The sequence below is a fragment of the Pteropus alecto genome, unplaced genomic scaffold (genome assembly GCF_000325575.1).
Source record: "Pteropus alecto unplaced genomic scaffold, ASM32557v1 scaffold75, whole genome shotgun sequence".
NCBI lineage: Eukaryota > Metazoa > Chordata > Mammalia > Chiroptera > Pteropodidae > Pteropus > Pteropus alecto.
In genome coordinates, this window is record NW_006440638.1 from 7,499,095 (window position 1) to 7,518,232 (window position 19,138).

Below are 19,138 nucleotides of genomic sequence, written 5' to 3' on the forward strand. Positions count from 1 at the left end.
ACTTGAAGGGAGGGGAGTGGGGTTGGGTGCAAATCATTGTCTTCTAGCTGACCTTCCTGCCTCACTTTCCACTTACCTTTATCTCTAGAAAGCCAGGCTGCCCTGGTTACACAATTCATGGGAAGGCTCAGGACAAGCCTTGATAATAGTGAAAGTATGCAAAGGCCTTATTTGACATGATCTGTAGAAACCCTTATACCCTCCAGGTCTTCCCACTGGCTAAAGCCTGAAATTCCATTATTACTGTATAATCTCTACAGCTTCCTTCCTTCTCTGTGAACCAGCAAAAATTTTGAGGAAAGATAATACTTTAAGTTTCCATATATACTTTAGTACAAAGGTTGAAATTCCAGGGTCTACAGGGCCAGAAAGGGCGAGGAGGAGACTGAAGCAAATAGTTCCACTCAGCTCCAGCCGAATGGAACCATGCAGCATGGGCCCAATGCTACTAAGACTTCTGCTTTTTCAAGAGAAGCCCGAATCCATTTTTTTAATGTGAAATCTCACAATTTTTTTAATGTTGGCAACTAACTCTGATTTGTTAAAAACTGTAAAGACCAGAACAAACCCACCTGCAGACCAACAATGAAACATATTAGCAAGCTTGCCTCTCAGTACAGTACATGAGAGAAATGGGGAAAGCCAGCACTCACCTGGCGACAAAGGTAGGAAGGGGAAGGAGTCAGCTGCAGTCAAAGGTCTGACTGAGTTGTGCAGCGGTTGGGCACCAACCTGCAGAAAGGAGTGGAACACACAAGAAGACTCCGGAAGGGCCTCTGAGCAGCAGCTTTGTCCATACCTGCTCTGCCCTCCAATTGGGCCTGCATTATGATGTCCCTGGGCACATTTTAAAATATGTAAAATATAAATTATGACTATGCCAGTATAAAGGCAAGTATATTCATATATTTCTTCTCATTTTAAAAGAAAATAAAACATTTTCTTGGGCCCCTAAGAGTATCATGGGCCTTAGGCCCTGGCCTACTGCACCTAAAATATGTTGGCCCTGCCTCCAGCTCAGCAGTGCTTAGCTTAAATGCTGGGTGAAAACTCTTGGTTACTAGCTATTGGTGTGTGTCGCTATAAATTAGGCAAATCGATACTCATGTTGGGAGGTAGCTCTGTTATTGTGGACATAAGCATGAGCCTTAAAAACAGACCACATAGGTTCAAATCCCAGCTCTGCTATGTACAGTTTAAGTGATGTTAGGCAAGTCTTTACCCTTTCTGTGGCTTGATCTCCTCATCCATGAAATAAGAATAATAACAGTACCCACCTGTGGATTGCTGTAAGAATTCAATGAGTTAATATATATAAAGCTTAGAAAAGTACCTAGAAATGATAAGGAATAAATGTTAGCTATTACTATCATTTCGTTCTCTTATGGCCCCACAGCTGACTAGATATTGATAAAATTATCAAGTTAACATGTAAAAACTCTTGAGGAACCAACCATTCTCAGGTCATGAAGGCAATAGCTTTATCATAATTTCTCAAAGGTAACTTAACTGAGACAGATGAATGTCTATGCAGGCTTGCCTTGGCTAATTTTTAATGATACCTTATGTTCTTTCTAACAGCTGATATCTCCCATTTGCCTATAGAAGATATTCAAAGTGGAAACTGGAGCTTAAAACTTATCCATTGGTTGTGTTTTATATTCTAAAGAGATGTGATCTTTTAACAAATATTCCTTGCGTTCATCAAGTGCCTAGAAGCTTTCAGAGCACTAGAACATTACACAATGATATAACATATTTTCAAAACAACCAAAAACGAGAATTTTAGAAAACTTCACACCACAGGGAGGACCCAGGGTATCAGTGTTTTCTCTTGTACTGGGATAACTATTAACAGTGTTTTCTGTTGTGATCCTCAGAATTGTAAGGCAAGAAGAAGCCTCTAACATTACCAATCCATCCCTCATTTGCCAAAGACACTGAGGTTGAGAGAACTCAGATGTTTCAAGGTCACATTGATTAGTCTCAAACTCTTTCTCTATGTCTGGTCCAGCCACCTGTCATCATTTTGCATATGTTGCTTTTTATGAATTCTTATGGACAAGTACATATCTCTAATGCTAGAACTGTTGCAGCTAAAGATAGTTATAGATTGTTGTGCAGATTTTAAACTTCTTTTGGTAGGAAAATAGTTGGTGCTCAAAAAAAAGACTTGTTCAATGAATGAAAGTTCTCTGAGTTTTCCTTTCATCCTATCTTGTGATCTTATTGTTGATTTCTCATCACATTATAAAGTAGAAGGGGGAAACAGAGACTCCCGTGTATTATCACATTCTCAGCCTGCATGGAATCCATACAGCTCATGACTACATGTGGTCCAAGTGCTGGGGAGACATGAAGTGTTTCTATTTCCAAATGTTTAAAGATTATATTAAAATGAGTGTTGATTGATTTCAAAAGAGTGACAAAGATGTATCCAAAGCCACATGATTTGGTGATTGCTGAAGACACAAATGAGGGATGTCACACGGAATTTGGGGCTAAGTTGAGCCTATATTCCCTGCTTGCTCTACAAAATGTATTTTTAAGTGCTCAAAACTGAAATATATATATATTCCAATTTAATCTGGAGGAAATGGCACAATTTTAAATCTCTTTCATGAGCCAAGAAAAAAGGCATTTTTCAAAACATATCATTAATAGCATAATAGTCCCCTTTCCAAAAACAATCATCAAAAAATCTTTTGCATGAAGACTTAAAATCAGTAATTCCTCCCAATTGTATTGTTAGCTCATTTTATAGTAAAAGTACTAAAGAAAGGGCATGTGATGGAATTTTATATAACTTAAGTTCTAGTCTGTTGTTGAGTCTAGTGAACCATGCTGTGTTCCTAATGTACAAATAGATGTCTGAATATTTCTTTGGACTGAAATAAATGAATTGGTTGCATCTAAAATAGCTGCTTTGTTAAAAATCAGGGTCATTTACAGACGGAATGGTTATTTCCTTTTAGCAAGAGAACAAAACCCATTCCTAACCTATGCTTATGTATGATGTTCAGCTCTATGGGCCTAAATGCAAATTCTGGACATAAGCCATGTCAGCGTTAAATGCTGAATACAGGCTAATATATTGGCTCTTTTTAACTGGACTATTAAGTCCATTATCATTTAATGAAACGATTTTAACTTTAGCCACAAAAACACTCACAGTGACTTTCCTTCAATTCCCTAAAGGCAAAATAACTTAAATTTAAAAGAAAAATAACTATGAAGCTTCACTAAGTGCAGATGATTTCCATAGTACAGGTTAAGCCCTGAATTTCTGTCTCAATGAAGTCTACATTTGATTTTTACTACAAAGATAAACCCAAACTGGCAATTACCCTTTGCTAACCCTACCAAATAATCTCAGCGTGAAAACACTGGCATTTTTCTTACTACAATGAAATGTATATAGAATTAACTAACATAATTTCACAAACAGTCTTAGTAACCCATTTCAAAATTATGCTATGAAACATTATCTTTAAAGATATCACGTTCAGAGAGCAAACTAATGGTTGCCAGATGGGAGAGGGATTGGGGGACTGGGTAAAACAAGTAAAGGGATTAAGAAGTACAAATTGGTAGTTACAAAATAGTAATAGGGATGTAAAGTACAGTTTAAGTAATATAGTCAATAATACTGTAATAACTATGGTGTCAGATGGGTACAAGACTTACTGGGAGATCACTTTGTAAGTTATATAAATGTCTAACACTATGATGTATACCTGAGACTAATATAATATTGAATGTCAACTATAATTGAAAAATAAAATAAATTTAAAAAATTTTTCAAATCATGTTAATGATTTTCTTTTTATAGCAGTCTCAAAGTAAAACTATATTCACTTTGGCTTGAATGATTAGGATCTAGAAACCAAAGTCCTTTACAGAGATCCAATAGTCACATTGACACAAAGAGCTATATATGAACACAAATAAATCAAATTTTCATCCAGTTGTATTTTATTCCATTACCTTCAACACATATATATATATATACACTATTAAACTCATGTTTGTTCTGAACCTTAAGTCTGAATTTTTTTTTATAAATATATATTTTTCCTAAGGCACATTTTGAAAATTCTAAGATAAAGAAAATCAAAATTGACTCCCTTATTATGCTTCTCAAAAAAATAAACTAACGCATTTTTATTCATGTTTTTTAGTGTGATGCTACTATCTGGAAAATTCTATTGACTTAACAATTCTATATCCATTCCTCTCAAATTTGATCCCTTGAAAACAGCTTTCTTGCAATAACTTTTTTTCTAAAAAAAAGCTACAAATATCTATGACTTATAGTCATGTTTTGGGTAAACTTGTTTAATAATCTAATGATTAAAAAATAATTTTTTTTAAAAAACACCTGTCTTGATGCTCTGGGAAAGTTTCGGGGATTTGAATACCTTTAAGAAACCTGAACATATAAAGGAGTTAGTGAGACCTATGCAGCTGAGGCACTGAACACTTGATGAGCAGTTGTAGACATTGTAAATGTACCACAGTAGGAAGCAGCTTTCCAAAGACTTCAAAGCAAATGTCAGTTAATTATCTAGCTTTCAGGAGCAGCGTGGACTTACCATGACAGCTGTTAGGCGAGGACACATGGGCATCTCCACAACTGAACATCAGTTTGTGTCATTGTTTAGCTTAGATCTCACTGGAAAGAAATGCTTAAGGTCTCAGCTTGGTTCAATTCAAATTAATCTAAAAGTTTTCCCAGATGGTTTCTCAGCACAAGCTTATTTCTTACCCCACAGCCTCTGCTTTGCCATCACCTCAGAGCTGCAGCCAATATGCTATTTGCACATGCTCAAGCTCCATTTTAAAGCCATGTGTGGGACATATCCATTTGAACTTTCTCTTCTCCATCATTATTGTGAATTCAACCTGGAGGTCTTATAACATGGGTAAGAAAAGAAATGCTGTTTCTAATTCTCTCTCTCTCGCCCCTCTCCTCGCCTCCCACCCACCTCTCTCATTTTTTAACTGACAGAGATTACTGACTGTTTCTGCCTGGTGCCTAATGGGTGAGATGACTTGGAGTGTTCTCCATGGCTGGCCAAACACAGTGGGCTCCACAATTATTTGACTTGAATGAATCCTGGCAGGGCTGGCTTATCCATAGTTACCCAGAGCACCAGCTTCTATCTGTAACTTCATCAGGTTCCAGTTAACCACAAAAAATGCCAGTAACCAAGTTCATTCCTGGCCTCCCCTAACACCATCTCCACTCTGGGTTGGAGTCACAATTGTGCACTTTGCTGCATCGCATCAGGCACTGTTTTTTAGATCCAGAATACACCCTTTTCGAACAATGTTAGGTGGTCTCTAAACACAGAGATGTTCCCTCAAGGAAAGAAGACAAAAGGAAAGGAAAGAATGTATTCCTTTGACTACATCCACTAGAGATAGGAAAGAATAGAACTTGAAGGGGGAAAAAAAATGAGAGACAGATTTATATAGATCAGAAAGCTAATTACGAAAGAGTTGAAAGAAAGAAAACTTTTCAAAAAAAGAAAAAAAGAAAATCGAAGTACCAAACTGTTTGATATGACCTAAACCAACTTCATCTCTTCTAGAAAATGTCTGCCTTTAAGTACTCTAAGTTAGTGAGGTCTTGCTCTTAAACTTGAAAAGTAAAATAACAGCACTTGAATAAAAATCCTCAGCAGTTGCTGACCTCTCACTGCCACTCACTTCAATCAGCCACATACTGTTTCTTGACATGTCCAAAGTCCCAAATGAGGTCTTGCTGATTTTTAGCAGTTGGTAACTATGTGCAATATATGCAGAATCATTTTCTGGGGACTTCAAAAAACCCAGGACTCTTCTTGTTCCTCCATCTCCAGAAAACTAATATTAAATGCTTTTATCTTTCTAGTGTGAAAAATGTTTTCAAGCTGCCTGTAAAATGTGTGATGTGAGCTATTTGATAAAAATATTATAAAAATTTATTAATTGTCTTTAAGCATGTTTCTTTGCAGTTTTCAGTTCATCTTATATTAGATGCTGAACAAAAACTGGCTTTGTTTCTTATAGCCAAATTACACAAGACGCATAAATCTGTAATGTTATTGGTTTCCTTTAATGACTTTGCTTTCTTCTAAAAGGATCTGAATACCTCTGAAAAGCATGCTGGATAAATTCCCAAGATGCCAGGCTTTTGGCCAAAATACTCAAAGGTGATAGGTCGCAGCTGCTTCCTTATTTCTAGAGAAAAGGGTGCAGAGGTGCAGGTCACTGGATACTTGACAAATGTGTGAGTGCCAAGTGTTTAGGCTCTGTCTTCTAAAGAGATACTGAGTAGACTATGTGAAATTAACCTGCTCTAGGTGGAGAGTATGTAGTTAACCGGACCTACATTTTCTAGTCTAAATAAGGCAACATTTAATCAATAAATCATAAAAGCCGAGAATGAAAATGTACTTTAAAAATTATAAAGTATAGAGATCTGATCCAAGAATACTTGCTATAATACTCATATGGTTGAACCTTCTAGGGCAGAGCATCTACTCTGTGTTAAAATAGTCGACATACATACACGTGGTTGCAATTTGTATCAAATAGATAATCTCCATAATATGTAAAAAGCTACTATACTCACTAAGAAAAAGACCAAGAATCTAATAGAAAAATGAGCTAAAGATGTGGAAATAAAAAGAAATATGATTCTTAAATCTAAAAAGAGATTTAATCTAAATCTAAAAACGATTCTCATATAAGACAAATGCAGATCAAAACTACACTGAGATACTTTTCAAATATCTCATGTTACTGATATGAGTATAAATTGCTATAATCTCTATATAAGGTAAATAAGTAATCAAAGTAATACATGCATACATATGCTTTTACTCATTATTTCAACTTTTAGAAATTTTCCCACATGCAAAATGATCTACATATATGGTTAGTCACTGAAACATTATTTTTGCTAATAAAAAGACGTGGAAATAACCTAAAAAGCTACTACACTCCATCAACAAGGATCAGGTTAAATAAACTGTAGTATGTCCATGCAATGGGATACTATGAGGCTGTAAGTAATAACAACAATAAAGCAGCTCTTAATGTCCAGAATAGAAAGTTCTCTAAACTGTATTAAGGAAAAAAACAAGGTGCTCTTAGCAAATCAGGAATAGAGAACTTTCTCAACTTGATAATGGACAACTACAAAAACCTACACCTAATATCATACTCAGTGGTGAGAAACTTGAAGCCTTTCCACTAAGATCAAGAATAAGAGAAGGATGCCCCCTCTTACCACTATTTTTCAACATAATACTGGAAGTCTCCACTAATGCAATAAGATAATAAAAGGAAATAAGAGGTATACAGATTAAGAAGGAAAAAATAAAACTGCCTTTGTTTGCAGGTGACATGATTGTCTATGTAGACAATTAAAAAAAGAAGACAAAAAAATTCCAGAACTAATAAGCAATTATTATAAAGTTTTAGGAGACAAGGTTAATTATACAAAAGTTGATAACTTTCCTATATATCATCAATGAACGAGTGGAATTCAAAGTTAAAAACACATTATTATTTACATTAGCATCCCAAAAATGATATACTTAAGTATAAATTTAACAAAACATGTACAAGATCTACATGAGGAAAACTACCAAATTCTGATGAAAGATATCAAAGAAGAAATAAATAAATAAAATATTCCATGTTCATGGATATATGGAAGACTCAGTATTGTCAAGATACCAGTTCTTCCCAACATTATCTATAGAGTCAACACAATCCCAATCAAAATCCTAGCAAGTTATTTCGTGGAAATTGGCAAACTGAACATAAAGTTTAGATGGAGAGGCAAAAAGATCCAGATAGCAAACTTGGTATTAAAAGAGAAGAACAAAGTTGGAGGACTAATACTACCGGACTTCAAGACTTACTATAAAGCTTCAATAATCAAAACAGTGTGGAACTGGCAAAAGAACAGATGAACATCTCAATGGAATAGAGAGTCCAGAAGTAGACTCACATAAATATAGTCAATTTATCTTTGACAAAGGGGCAAAGGCACTACAAAGTAGAAAAAAAGTCATTTCAACAAATGGTGCTAAAACAATGGACATCAACATGCAAAAAAATAATAATAATTCTAATTACAGATCTTATACCTCTTACAAACATTAACTCAAAATGAATCATGGACCTAAATGTAAAACACAAAATTATAAAACTCCTCAAAGATAACATAGGAGAAAGTTAGGTTTGGCAATGACTTTTTACATACCACGCCAAAGAAACGATCCATGAAAAAAGAACTGATAATCTGGACTTCATTAAAATTAAACATTTCTTCTCTGTAAAGACACTGTCAAGAGAATGAAAAGATCAACCACAGACTGGGAGAAACTATCTGCAAAAGTCACATCTGATAAAACACTGTTATCTAAAATATACAAAGAACTCTTGAAACTAAAAAGAAAACAAACAATCCAATTATAAATTGGCTAAAGACCTCAACCAAAACCTCACCAAAAAAGATATACAGGTGCTAAAAAAGCATATGAAAATATTCCACATAATATGTCATCAGAGAAAGACAAATTAGAACAACATGAACTACACACCTATTAGAATGGCTAAAATCTAGAACATAGACAACACCAAATGCTGGTGACTGTGTGGAGCAACAGGAACTCTCATTCATTTCTGGTGGTAATGCAAAATGGTACCTACATTTTGGAATACAGTTTGGTGATTTCCTACAAAATTAAACATACTGTTACCTTGTGGTTCCACAATTGCTCTCCTTGGTATTTACCCTTACGTCCACAGAAAAACCAGCACACGGATGTTTACAGCAACTTTATTCATAATTGCCAAACTTAGAAGCCACGAAGATGTCTTTCAGTAGGTAAATGGATAAATAATATGTGGTACATCCAGACAATGGAGTATTATTCACTGCTTTAAAAAAAATGAGCTATTGAGCCATGAAAAGACATTTAAGGAAGGACCTTAAATACATATTACTAAGTGATATAAGCCAATGTGAAAAGTCTACATGCTGTGTGATTCCAACTATAAGACATTCTGGAAAAGGCAAAACTATAGAGACAATGAAAAGATTAGTGGTTGCCAGGTGGTTGAGGTGGGGGAGGGCAGAGCACAAGGATTTTTAGAGCAGTGAGACTACTCTGTATGTTATTACAATGGTGGATACATGTCACTATATACTTGTCCAAACCCATAGAATAAACAACATCAAGAGTAAATCCCAAGGTGACCTACGGTCTCTGCGTGATAATGATGTGTCAGGGTAGGTTCATTGAGTATAACAAATATTTCACTGTGGTGCGGGATGCTGATGGTGGAGCAGCTGCATGTGTAGTTGGGGGAAAGGACAGAGGGTATATGGCACTCTGTTCTTCCTGTCCAGTTTTGCTGTAAACCTAAAACTGCTCTAAAATTTTTTTAAAAGGCAAGGTACCATATAACAAGATGTATAGGATGTTCCATTTGCATAAAATGTGGGAAGGGATTACATATACATTCATCTTTCTTATATTGCAGAGAGTAGGACAGAGGCTGAAGGAAGATTTTTCACCATAGACCTTTGTATACTCATTTTTGAACCATTAAAAAATTACCTACAAAAAATTAAGTAAAATAATTAAAAGTACATGAAAAATGAGTAGCTTATTCTATCCATTTCTTAAAGTCAGTTTTAAAAAACCCATATCAGTATTGAAACACTGCCCCAAATAGTTAACTCTTTTTATAACTTTTTTTAAACTGAACAATCACACAATGGTCTATTTATTCTAGCTCTGAAAGTTTGGATCCATTTTTCAATCTTCTTGAAATTAATAAAAGTATAAAGGAAATCCTATAAAATCTCCAAAAGAGAAAAATGTATTGACTTCCGCCTTCCGTTTTTTCTTACTTAATCTTCACCTTACACATTAGCCATCAGTCTTGTTACTAATCTGCCATTTAAGGCCTTAACTATTAAGCCTCCAATCCAGAAAATTCTGCAGGCAGAGAACATATGGTGCTGTCTGTGTCATGGGCATGTCTGAAACACTCAGCTGTCCTTACCAGCTGAGCATATCCCCTGGGAACTGCTAGTTGCGAGGCTTCTGGCCCTATAAAGTATTTTCCTCCTGACCTCAAAAAGCATCCAAACACCTTTTCTGGACAAATGCAATCTCTTCCAGAACTGATTTACCCAAGAGATCTGTGGCTCAAATTGCTGGAAGTGATATCTTTGATAAAAGCCATTCCTCTGCTTATCCCTAGGGTGTTTAGTACCTTTCTTATAGACACACCCTTGCAAGTTTCACATTAGGTGGTCACATACTTTCTGAATGAATCCAATCTAGCCCAACACACCAGAACCGAAAATGAGTTATCTCCTCAGGGCAGGTGACTGGGCAGCTCCCTTGGGAAGAACTCACTTGCCTCCAGAAAGGGCTGCCCTCAGCTGACACCAATGAACCTTGCCAAAGAGTTCACATGCTGACTTTTTGACAGGCCCAACCGGTTAGATACCATAACCCCTCCTAAGCTTTTGGCCAGGCCAGAAGCTGAGTGCGTTCTAATGATGTACTGTGACCAAACTGTTTTGGCTGCAGCTCTTTGGCAATTAGAACTGTGTGGTATCAAATTCTAGCGATAGCTTTCAGCTCTGTAGTACTCAAGGAAGATCCCGGGCTGCAGGAGGGGTTTTCCTGATGGAAACTGGCAGAGAAAAATCGTCAGGTCAAGATTAGTCCATGCTGCATAGAGGCAGTCTACCCCACAAGCCTTTAAACTATCGATTGCAAATTTATTTCTGGAATGTAGATATTAACAAACTGGAATTCCTAAATACTTGCCAATTAAGATTACCATGGTACACACTTCAGTGAAATTCTTAAGCTGTTTAAATGTAAATACCAAATTACCTCAATCATCCAAGAGAACAAAACCTGAAATGTTTTGGGAACCAAACATTTACCTAGTCATTACAAGCAAATCCAAAAATAATTAACTTGAAAGTCCACCTGTAGCAAAAGTGAAAACAAGCAGAAGCATATATTTAAGAGCCATGTTATATACAACAGAAGTGAGGAAGGGTTTTAAAGCTCAAGGACCATATTGATCTGTGTGGAATAATAAAAAGCCACTTATTCTCATCTTTGCAAAAAAAATGCTTAAAATACACATGTGGAAAAAACTTTAAATACCTCTGAAAAAGTTTAAGTACTAGGACTGAGTAAATTTCTACTTCTACCTTAAAACCGCTTCAATTTCTAAATGACCACAATAGTGCTAGGTATTCATAGTTCCAAGAATTATATGTTACTATAATTGTTCTATTTGCAAAATAGTGATGCCTCAATCAATGTATCTTCTCAAAACATGTTGCTTTATTAAGAAGTTTGTTTTCAAAAATCTTTAGTGATCATTTCGAGTAACAATATATATACTTATGTGTGACAAAAGTATCTCAAAACATAGAATCTATTTACTAGATCATAAAAGACATATTCGCACATTGAAGGAAAAGTTTCTTAATCTCTCAATTTCATCATTTTTGTATACCAAATGAAGCTATTAATATCTCCTGCACAGGGCTCTTTGGAAAGATTAAATGAGTAGACACACGCACATACACATTTCCTCTATATCAAAAAGAAAAGCAGATACTGGGATCTTATTGACATACTGACTGCCTACTCTGGGAATGAATACCTCTTAGGTCCTAAATTCTGGGGAATACTCTGCTTCCCACTCAAATTTCAGTTTAAGGAGACCCAAACACATTATTTTCTAGTAAAATGACCTTTAGCAATTTTCTAACTTCTCCAAGTCTCAGTTATACCATCTGTAATATAGGAACAGTAATTCTGTATGAAGTAAAGAAAGTCATTTCCACCTGGTGGAAAAGGAAAAAAAGAAAACAAACATATTCTTGTTTTCAGACATCGTGCTTAATAGATACCCCTCACTCTGACCCTCACCTTGGAGGTTCAGGGCTGAGACTGAACTCAGAGATACGGTGAGCCTGAGGGATGGGGTACAGTTCAGTGATGTGAAGAGGGCTCAGGACTGAGGGGCAATATCTTCTATAGCCTTTAGGTTTTTTCAGCTGTAAATAGTATGCTTTTTTAAAAAAAGAATGATAAAATCTAGATTTTATCTGTTGCTAGATTCCTAGTAGCCTTGAAAAATACCATGGATCCAGCTAGATTACCTGATACTGTTTTGAGAATCAAATGAGATAATCCACAAGAGAGTACTTTCTATGATCTATGTTGTAACCTAGGAGTTTGGTGACAATGATGTTTTCTCTCCACATTTTCTGCTCTTCAGGTAAAATCCCTGCAGTCAACAGATCACTAAGACTGGATTGTAACGAACCTTAGAGTCATCTTTTCTAATCCTTCTCAAATTAGGTCCTGAGAGTACATGTACTAGACACAAGTAGAAGCAGGTAGCACTGGCATGCTAAAGAAAAGTAATTCCCCAATAATATATGTGGGACTTATGTTCCATTCTCTCTTACTGTACTATGAGCAGACATCAGATCACCTTAGGCCATTTTGATTTTCTATAAAAATAATTATTTCCATTCTTAATGATCTCATCCAAATTTGTCAATGAACTTTAAAAGTTAACTGACATTCTTATAAAGTTAATATACCATACTATACAACCAGCAATACTGATCTTTGTACTTGAACATTCATAAAACCCAAAAGTAGAAGCAACCCAAAAGTCCATTTCCTGGTGAATGGATAAATACACTGTGGTGGTATATGCATACAAAAGAATTCTACTCGGCAATAAAAAAAGAATGAACCATTGATACACTCGACAACATAAATAAATCTTAGCATTATGCTAAGTGAAAGAAGCCAGACATAAAAGACTAATATTGTATGATTGCATTTATATCGAATTCTAGAAAACATAAATCTGTATAGATAGAAATCGGGGCTGTGTTTGCCAGAAGCCAGAGTAAGGGCACAAGAGAAAAGTTTTTGGGAGATTGTAGTGATGGTTATATGACTGCATATATTTGTCAAAATACATTGAATTATACACTTTTAAAAAGTAAATTATATTGTTTATAAATTATGCCACAATAAAGCTGGTTTTAAAGAAAAGGTAATGGCCAAAAAGATTCTCTTAATGTTTAGTCATATAACTAGCTAATTTAAACTATTTAATCCACCAACAAATATGGTAACTAAAGTTTGAAAGGTGTAATATATTTGAAATGTTCAAGGTTAGAGACCCTGGAAAACTTTATCCTTCCTTTTTGGCCACTATCATGCTGTTATTATGTTACTAGTAGAATAAATAATAAAAGTAAGATTGAGAGATCAAACAATTACTTTGTTTTTTCCAGATTTTAAACTAATTATACAAAGTTATTCCCATGCCTGGATCAGTAACTCTGCTTCTCTAATTTATGAAATCTTCATTTTACTAACAAATCACTACAAAAACCTCCAGAGTCACCCATATTGGGCTGAAATTTTATCTTACATGTTCTACTCCCACTAGAAACCTCTTCTCATTTAATATTTACTAATTAATTCCACATTCCTTCCCCACTTCCAAAGGATCACAAGCAAATTCATAAATAAGTCAAGCAACTATAATAACAGGGGGAAAAGTTAAAGCACAAGTAAACACAGGGTGGAGAGCCCAAATAACTACTAGAAGTGGCTGCAAATTATGCTCTAAGCTTCTAAGTGGCCCCAAAGATGGGGAAACATATTGATACAGGACTTAAATGTCTATAAGGTAAAGAAAAAATTAAATATTAAGGAGATGCAATATTTGTGATACCAAGGCCAATATGAAAATTTTCCCATGGATCCTCCAAAAGAGAAAATTGTGTAGCACAGCAAGTATCTTCAACAGCACATAAGAAAAGCCACAACAATGAGTTTTCTGTGGCAACCTTAAAGCCACAGAAAAAGCCAAGAACATAATGCCAATCTAGGGAGGGGAAAGGTGGCAGGGGAGAGTTACTTTTCACTGTACACATTTCCTTTTGCAGCTTTTGAGTAGTGCGCAACCTACACACATTACCAAACAGTGGTTAGGGTACAGACTATGGAGGCAGGCTGCCTGGTTCAAGTCACTGCTCCACAAACTACTAACTGTATAATGTTGGGTAAGTTCTGTGCCTCGCTGCTACAGTGGGGATTAGATACTACCTATCTATGAGATTATTGGAAAGTTTCAATGTTTTAATATGTATAAAAAGCTTAGCATCGGGTAAGCATTAGCTATTGCTAATGACAATGCCAAAGTGCAGTTTTGTAAAGATTGTTCTGTGATGGGGCAAAACAATGCTGCTCCATGTACAAAGCTCAGTGACAATCAGATTTTAGTGAAGAATATAAATTTAGAGTATTTAGCAGATATGAAAATGAGTTCCCATGTCTGTGGTGTCTATGCAGCTAATTTGTTTAAGTTTTATGTGTTTTAAAAGGCAACGTACTGTTGAAAGAAATTAAAGAAGATCTTAGTAGATAATGAGGCCTCCGGTCAAGACAGTGGAGTAGGTAAATGCTGTGCTTGCCTCCTCTCATGACCACATGAAAATTACAACTAAATTTCATTGAGATCACCTGAAGTCTAGCTGAACAAAAGTCCTATAGCTAAGGCTATACATAAAAAGCCATACTCAGACCAATAGGAAGGGCCAAACTGGTAGGAGGGCTACTCCCACACCCACATTTGGTGGTTGAGAATCAGGAAATATCTTGGCTGTGGAGGTCTCCCTGGTGAAGCAAGGGGTCCCAGCCCCACACTGGGCTCCCCAGCCCAGGGTTCAAGTGCCAGGAATAGAAGTCCCCACAACCTCTGGCTGTGAAAAACAGAGGAGATTGTCGCTGAGTGAGACAGGGGGCTGCAGGAGTCCCAGACGTTCCTCCTAAAGGGCCTGCAAGAACTTATTCTCTTGCTCTGAGCTTCAGTGCTGGAGCAGCTACTTGAAAAGCACAGGGGACATACAGGGAGAAACTAAATTGTCTGCCTTCAGGGCGAGGGCTAAAGGGGCAGCTTTCTCTCAAACAGAAGTGCTGGCAGAACAATCGTTCCTTTGTTGAGCCCTCCCCACTCCCAGCATGTAGATGCAGTTGGCCACCATATCTGAGTTTCCATCAACCTGGGTAACACTGCTTGCCCTGCCCTGGTGATTCCCTGAGACCCCCACCCCACCCAACTTGCAGGCCCACTCAAGCTGCTTCGAGTGGATGTGCCATACAAACAGCCTGTCTCGACTTATCTGCAGACTTTCCTAAAATCTCTCAAAGGTTCACAAAACCCAAACAAGCAGCTCTGGCCTTGGCATGCCCCATACCTCTTGCTGAGCAGCCCCAAGTCCAGCACTAGCGGCAGCCAGCCTAGGTTTACAGCTTGGCCTCTTGAGGCACTTCTAAGCCGAAGCGGGTGATGACCATCTGTGGATTACTGGGTGACTCTTGCCAGGTGGTCTCAGGCAATACACAGGCTATGGCTAAACTTGGCCTGTGGGGGGCCTCTCCTAGGATCCTAGGAGGCCCTGGGGCTGACATAACGGGTAGCTGGCTTCTACCATGGCTGTATCTGAGGGCAACACACCCAAAGGGAAGACTGGGAAGGTCCCAGAACCCTGCTAAAGTGAACCTTGCTCTGTAGGGTCCACACCTGCACAACAGTTCCTTGACTGTCATGGCAAATCCTCACAACCAATCAAGCTGAGGGTCAATCAGCAACCAAGGCTCAACTACAACAGGAAGGAAGAAACTTGTCCCAAATGAAAGAACAAAACAAAGTCCAGAAAAAGAACTAAACAAAATGGAGAAAAGCAATCTACCAGATGCACAGTTCAAAACACTGATTATAAGAGTTCTCAATGATGGGAGCTTCAACAAAGAGATAGGAAACATAAAAATGAAGATAGAAAACATAAAAAAGAACCAGTAAGAAATGAAGAATAACTGAAATAAAGAATATATTAGAGAGAATCAACAGTAGATTAGATAAAGCAGAGGACTGAAGCAGTGATCTGGAAGAGAAGGTAGCATAAAATACCCAATCAGAACAGCAGGAAGAAAAAAGAATCCAAAAATATGAGGATAGATTAAGAGGCCTCTTGGATAACATCAAGCGTATCAATATTCACATCATAGAGGTACCAAAAGGAGAAGAAAGAGAGCTAAGAATTGAAAACCCATTTGAAGAACTAATGACTGAAAACTTCCCTAATCTGGCAAAGGAAATAGACATACAAACTCAGGGAACACAGGGAGCCCCAAACAAAAGGAACCCAAAGAGACTCACTTCAAGACACATAATTAAAATGCCTCAGGTTAAAGACATAGAGAGAATCTTAAAAGCAGCAAGAGGAAAGCAGAAACTTACTTACAAGGGAGCTCCCATAAAACTGTCAGCTTATTTCTCAGCAGAAACTATACAGGCCAGAAGGGACTGGCATGAAATATTCAAAGTGATTAAAAGCAAGGACCCACAACCAAGATTACTCAGCAAAGCTATCATTCAGAATTGAAGGACAAAGAGCTTCCCAAAGAAGAAAAAGCTGAAGGAGTTCATCAACACCAAACTAGAATTACAAGAAATGTTAGAGGAACTTCTTTAAGAAGAAAAAGAAGAAAAGATCAAAAACATGAATAATAAATGGCAATAACTACATATCAATCAAGTTACTTTAAATGTTAATGAATTAAATGCTCCAATCAAAAGACATAGGGTGGCTGAATGCATTAAAAAACAAGACTTCTGCATATGCTACCTACAAGAGACTCACTTCAGATCAAAAGAGACACACACAGACAGCAAGTAAAGGGATGGAAAAAGATATTTTACAAAAATGGAAACAAACAAATAAAAAACTAGGGAAGTAATACTTATGCCAGACAAAATAAACTTCAAAACAAAGACTATAAAAAAAGACAAAGAAGGACCCAGCAATCCCACTTCTGGGTATTTATCCAAAGAAACCCAAAACTTTACTTTGAAGGGACATGTGCTCAATATGTTCATTACAACATTATTTACAATAGCCAAGATATGGAGGCAGGCTGGGTTCCATCAATGGATGAATGGATAAAAAAGAGGTGGTACACATATACAATGAAATATTAGCCATAAAAAAAGAATGAAAACTTGCAATCTGAAATGCAACAACATGGATGTACCTAAAGAGTATTGTGCTAAGTGGGGTAAGTCAGACAAAGAAAGAAAAATGCCATATGATTTCACTTATATGTGGAATCTATAAAACAAAATAAATGAACAAACAAAACGGAAACAAACTCATAGGTACAGAGAACATTTTCATTGTTGTCAGATGGGAAGGGGTTTGGGGATGGGTGAAAAATGTGAAAGGATTAAGAAGTACAAATTGGTAGTTACAAAACAGTCACAGAAATGTAAAGTATAGCATAGGAATTATAGTTAATAATGTTGTAATATCTGTGTATGGTATCAGATAGGTACTAGATTTAATGGGATTATCAGTTCATAATTTATAATAACGTCTAATCACTATGTTGTATACCTGAAACTAATATAATATTGTATGTCAACTGTAATTGAAAAATAAAAAATCATTTTAAAAAATAAATAAATAATAAAGTATCCACAACTTGAAAGAGAGGAATAATGTCTTTTAAAAAAAATCTAAGTAAATGAAAAGACATTCCATGTTCATAGATCAGAAAGCTTGTTGTTGTCAATATTCTCCAAACTGATCTACAAATTCAATGCAATCTCTACCAAAATTCCAGCTTCCTTTACAACAGAAATTAATAAACTGATACTAAAATTCATATGGAATTGTAAGGGATCCAGAATAGCCAAAACAATCTTGAAAAAAAGAACAAAACTGAAGAACTCGCACTTCCCAATTCCAAACTTAAATAGAAAGTTACAGAAATCAAGATAGTGTGGAACTAGCATTAGAATAGACATACACATCAATGGAATAGAACTGAGTTCAGAAATAGAATTGTCACAATTATAGTCAACTAATTTTCAACAAAGGTGCCAAGACAATTTAATGGACAAACAATAGTCTTTTCAATAAATGGTGCTGGGACAACTCAATATTCACATACAAAAGAGGAAAGCTGGAGCTTTACTTCACACCACCCACAAAAATCAACTCAAAATAGATTATAGACCTAAATGTAAGAGCTAAAACTATAAAACTCTTAATAGAAAACATAGGGGTAAATCTTTAAGATCTTAGAATAGGCAATTTCTTAGATATGACACCAAAAACACAAGCAAAAAAAGAAATATAAATTGGACAACGTAGAAATTTAAAACTTTTGCGCTATCAAAAAGTACTACCAAGAAAGTGAAACTCAACCCACAGAATGAAAGGATATATTTGCAAATCTCATAGATTAGCATGTCATACAAATCTGATAAGGGACTTATATCCAGAATACATAAAGAACTCTTAAAACTCAATAATAAAAAAAAAAATTAAAATATGGGCAAAAATTAAAATATAGACATTCCTCTAAAAAAGATATTCAAGTGGTCAATAAGCACATGAAAAGATGCTCAACATCACTTAGTCATTAGGGAAATACAAATCAAAACCACAAGAAGATACCACTCCAAAACCATTAAGATGGCTATATTAAAAAAGCAATAACAAGTAGCGGCTAAGCTGTAAAAAAATTCCTTATACTAGTGGGATTGCAAAATGATGCAGACACTTTGGAAAACAGTCTGACAGTTTTTGAAATGTTAAACACAGAGTAACATTACAATCTATCAATTCCACTCTTAGTATATAGCAAGAGAAAGAAAACCATATATCCACGTAAAAATTTAGACTCAAATGTTCATTGTAGCATTATTCATCACAGCTAAAAAGTAGAAATTATCCAAATGTCCATTAACATGTTTATCCTTGAAATGGATAACCAAAATATGGTATATGCATATACTGAAATGAAATATTAATTGGCAATAAAAAGGAATAAAAAACCGATACATGCCACAACATGAAAGAGCCATGAAAACATTATGTTAATTGAAAGAAGATAGTCACAAAAGACCACATATAGGCAAATCTCGATAGACCAATTTATAGAGTTGGAAAGTAGATTAGTAGTTGCTAAGGGCT

The 19,138-nt window shown here is 36.0% G+C and overlaps 1 protein-coding gene across 1 annotated transcript in view; it reads left to right on the plus strand.

Annotated features, from left to right (window-relative positions):
- Window positions 1–19,138, plus strand: part of GYG1 (glycogenin 1) — an 80,236-nt gene that overhangs the window by 29,125 nt on the left and 31,973 nt on the right. The gene's annotated exons all lie outside the window — the stretch shown is intronic.